This window comes from Podarcis bocagei (genome assembly GCF_964188305.1).
Source record: "Podarcis bocagei genome assembly, chromosome: 12".
NCBI classification, from domain to species: domain Eukaryota; kingdom Metazoa; phylum Chordata; class Lepidosauria; order Squamata; family Lacertidae; genus Podarcis; species Podarcis bocagei.
In genome coordinates this window covers 11592786-11597979 of record NC_138137.1, presented here as the reverse complement: position 1 = coordinate 11597979, position 5194 = coordinate 11592786, and positions in this window count along the sequence as shown.

Here is a 5194-nt window from a genome sequence, read left to right as displayed (position 1 = left end):
AAAGACCATTAAAGCCTGAAAAAAGATAAGTGCATTCCAAAATATGCAACGGTGCTGTTAGTGTTGTTTTTATTCCATGCCCGTGTGATAGGTCTAGATTCACATACATTTTTAAAGCCACCCCGGGAGCTAAGAGCTATCTCATTTCCATTGTCTTTTCCTTTGTAACCATGAATATACAATGTTTCCAAACAGATTAAATTTGTACTTTTTATGGGCAACGCAGCCATTCGGAGAGACTGATGTAAAATTGCTTTGGGAGACAGCCAAATCAGTGACCAGATATAATGAAATTTCATTTGTTGCAGCCAAGAAACATGCAGTGGTGACCCAGAATAGTGATGTTTTAAACCCACTAAGGTGGGGGGGGGGGAGAGAGAACATCAGCAATGCTTTTAAAGAGACTGAAGGGAAATGGTCAGGAAAGAGTACAGAAGGATGGTTATTTTAGAAAGGAACCTATCTAGTAAGAAAATATTTGTTGATGTTTATAAGTAGAACGGTGACCAGATTCATAGGAGCATTGTGATTCCATTGTGATTCTGTAGAAAGTGTCACACCCGTAAGGGGAGCAATTCACCTGAAATGTCTCCCACGTGGTTCAAAATTGATGAGAACTACACCAGAAGAGAGGACACGGGTGGCGCTGTGGTCTAAACCACTGAGCCTCTTGGGCTTGCCAATCAGAAGGTTGATGGTTCGAATCCCCGCGACGGGGTGAGCTCCCGATGCTCAGTCCCAGCTCCTGCCAACCTAGCAGTTTGAAAGCACGCCAAAAAGTGCAAGTAGATAAATAAGTACCGCTCCAGCGGGAAGGTAAACGGCATTTCCATGCGCTGCTCTGGTTTCGGTGTTCCATTGCGCCAGAAGCGGCTTAATCATGCTGGCCACATGACCCGGAAAAACTGTCTGTGGACAAACGCCGGCTCCCTCGGCCTGTAAAGCGAGATGAGCACCGCAACCCCAGAGTCATCTGCGACTGGACAACTGTCAGGGGTCCTTTACCTTTATCTTTACCTTTTTTACACCAGGAGAGAAACAACTGGTAGCAAGAATGGCCAGGAGTCTCTTGCAGAAGAAGAAGAAGTTATTTATAGAGGCCTGACAGTGTTCTGTGGGATGCATTCAAGCACATACTAAAACAATTAGGTTCACGCACTTAAATGAACTAAAGCATTCTAGCACGAAAATCCATTTTTTAAAAATTAAGCAGGCTTCTTGTGGTTTGAAAAGTCACATGGCAATGTTTTGAAAAGTGTTGGGTGAAGCCATGATGGAAACAACCCACAAGCACAATGGGATGAGAGCAGGATGAATGGCTGTGGCCATATAACCACTCCGTAAACAAATTGGAACAAATCCTCAGTAAAAACTGGGTATAGCTTTGCGCAAGCCAGTCAGGATGAATGCTAAATCTGGAGGATCCCTGCTCTTAATCTGTGGTCCTCAGTAGGTAATCCATCCATTTACACACACAAAATTCAATACCGCCCTTCATCCAAGGATAACAAGATGGTTTACAACATAAAAACACACAACAGAGTAACAAAAAATAACTGTAACACACACACACAGTTTAAAAGGCCATTTGTTGTTGTTTAGTCGTTTAGTCGTGTCCGACTCTTCGTGACCCCAGATTGTATAATTAGCCAAAGGCCTGGGAGAAGAGGAATGCTTTTGCCTGGCGCCCAAAGGTGTATAATGAAGGTGCCCGGCAAACTGCCCTGGGGAGAGCATTCCACAGGCAGGGAGCCATCGCAGAAAAGGCCCGTTCTCGGGTTGCTAGTCTTCCAGGCCTCTCATGGAAGAGAAACATGAAGAAGGGCTTCAGATGATGATTGCAGATGAATGTCCAGAAGGCTGTGGGATAGTAGCTTGGTCAAAGAAGAAATGATAACACCAACAGCAAGGCCTGGAGTCACCACGCAGCATGATCAGACAGCTACCAGGCCCCTAATACCTGCTTTGATTTCCCCCCTCCCCATGCTCAGTATTTAAATTTCCCACAGTACCCCCAATATAAGTGTCTGCGATAGCTCAGAATCTAAGGTTTCTTTTGTTCTGCAATATGCTATTTCTATTGTGCAAAAATTGGAGGGGGGGGAGAAGAGACCTGAGGGAAGATCTCCCCATTTGGGGAACAATCTCTGAATTAAAATTATACCCTTTGTTTTTTACAGGGAGTATTCCTCCTACAAACTCTCCAACTCTTTCATACACATTAAGAGAAATCTGATGAAAGTCCCCCATTAACCTTGTTACAGATGTCAAAAATTTCTGCTTAAAAAAAAAAAGTTTGGTAACACTTTGGTAACATAAAAGTAGTCGAATTACAAGGGACCCGCGAGAAGATCTGGTAGGAAATTCCCACCTCAGAGAAAGTCCCCTTTCACTTTAGACTTCATACTTCCTTGTGTACTTTCTTGTGGATTTGGAAAAGGAAGAGCCTCTTGCATTGTCCTTCACTCTTGAACTATTCAATCCAGCGAGGCAAGAACAAAAATGGCCTTATCCTCCTGCTATTTGTGGTTCGAGGACCTGACCCCCGCGATGTGAAATAAATACACAAGGACACGTGATATAAGGTTAATGGGCAAGAAAAGGCCACAACTTTATTGATTACAGCAGTGAAAAGGTATTGGCTTAGGCATTGGATGTCTAAAACAAGTGTGTTTATTCACCAGTAGGTGGAGCCTGTTGATGCTAATCCAACTATAGGCTCTCCCCTGATGTCACCGAGGGTCGTGCCATGGCCTCCCGCCAAGCAGGCATCGGACAGAGTACACGACCGCCAGATTCCTTTAACGGAATACCCAAAAATTGAAGGCATAGGTGATGGCCACACCCAGCCCTTCGACACACCACATTATTCCAATGCCTAACCTACCCACCAATACCACAAAAAGTTGTGACGATTGCTACGAGGTAGGCGAAAAAACCAAAAAGCCTAATGCCAAATGGAAAAATTCCTACCAGGCTCCCTAGACAACCAGGGCGACCAACCTAAGGTCCGTAGTAAGGCCAAAGAACAAAGACCCTGAGCTAAAAGGGAGTGGAGGGTGGGTGACTCGCGACGAGAGGACGGAGAAGAATGAGGCCGAGGAGAGGCTGGCGCCGCCGCAAAAGGCTGCTGAACACACCCCCTCGAAGGCACCTGGTTGGATGCCTGCCGAGGGGGCGTGGGCGCCAGCCAGGTGAGAGGAGGAGGCAGGGGGCTAATGCCCCCTGCTAGGGGCGGTGCTTGGGCTCCCGCCCACAACCACTCCCCTCTCTTCCAGGGAGGAGAGTCTTTGTAGAATTGTCACATGGAGAACACTCAGGATAAAGAGCACAGGAAGCCCTCTTCTCCAGCCCTCCCCTGTGCTAAGCTTGTGCCTCAGGGATAGCTGATATGGTACCCACCATATGTTGTGGGACCCCAACTCCCATCAGTCCCAGTAAGCATGGCCAATGGTCAGGGTGGTGGAAGTTGTAGTCTAGCAACATCTCATTAGGATGTTCTTAATGAAAAGACAGGCAGCAGCTCTGCTGATACAACAAATTCTATGAAACAGCGATAGCTTCCTGGCAAACAGGAATCCAATGGCTATCCCAGGTAGCAGTAGAAACCAAACAGGTGTCAAAAAGTGCTCAGAAGAAAATACTCATTTTCTGAACATTTTGGTGGATTTTTTGGTTTAGGACAAATTATCTGGTGCCATGAGCATACTGGCTAAAGTGAATTGACATCTTTCTAAAAGAGGCAAAGCATTGCAAAATTAAGCTCACAGCAGTATCACTGATATTTTTTTGGGGGGATGAAGGTTGAAGAGTGGCGTCAATAGAAAAAATGAGTTTTTATTTTATTTTAATTTTTAGTTGTGCTAACATTGTGTTATATTTTGGGAGTCGAGCATTGGGGAAGGGACTGAAATAGTTTTCTGTGCTGGCTGACTGGCTGCTTTTTATGGGCATGGGAGCTCTGATATATATACAGTCGTAGCTTGGTTCTTGAACACCTTGTGACTCGAACGTTTTGGTTCTCAAATGCCGCAAACCCAGAAGTGAGTGTTCCGGTTTACGAACATTTTTTGGAAGCTGAACATCTGGCGCGGCTTCCGTAGCTCCTGCAGCCAATCGGAAGCCACACCTTGGTTTCCGAACGTTTTCAGTAGTCAAATGGACTTCCGGAATGGATTCCGTTTGAGAACCAAGGTACGGCTGTATTGTGCTTTTTTATTTTTATAACATTTTTAAATGGTGAAGTGTGCCTGCTGTGGATATGGGCTCTCCTTAAAATGACAGCCTTCTTTGAAGCAATGAGAAGGTCCATTAGCTTGAAGAAGACTTTGGAGGAAGATCAGTCCTGTTCAGTTCAACTGTGACTCATGATTTCCTGCATTTTCTTAAGTCAGTAAAAAAAAATATTTCTGCATATTCTTGCTCCGTATTTTCTTCCTTTTCCCCTCCTTTCTAAATATATTGGAGCAACAGGAGCTTAATGTGCCAAGTCGAACATTTCATGGAATACTGAGCAATTTACAGATATTTTCTGTGTGATTCAGGGCAGCCTGAAGGATACAGGGATGTGTAATTAAAATGCAAAACTCAAAACAGCAAATTCAAATCAGGATGCTTCCATTTCTGCACATTCTTACCATGCCATCAAAGAAAGGCATCTAGATTGCAGACTGCAGGCTCCTCTTGCTGCAGTCCCTCCGTCTTTCAAGATAACAGACATTCCCGAGTAGTTAGAACAATTTAAATCCCCTTTAAATTCTGGGGTTTTACAGAATGCGTTGCAAACCAGAGGCACAGCCAATGGGAGAATGCTATTTTAATAAGCGTACAATCTGCCAGCCTCAGGAACGTGGGAAAAAGGAGCAGCAAAGAGAGAGAAGATGGAACACTGGAGGGGGACAAATTAAATGGGCACATTATTTAAAGAGCTGTTTGCAAGAGTGATAGAAATTTTCTCCTTCTCCCATCGAAAAACACTGTTTCAGTAACTGAGCCATCCGCGTATCAACTCCTTTGCTCCTAAGAGTAAGCAGGTCTGATGCTGGTTAAATCTAATCTAGAATTATCCATAGATGATGATGAAATTTTGTTGTTGTTTAGTCATTTAGTCATGTCCGACTCTTCGTGACCCCATGGACCAAAGCACGCCAGGCACTCCTGTCTTCCACTGCGTCCCGCAGTTTGGTCAAACTCA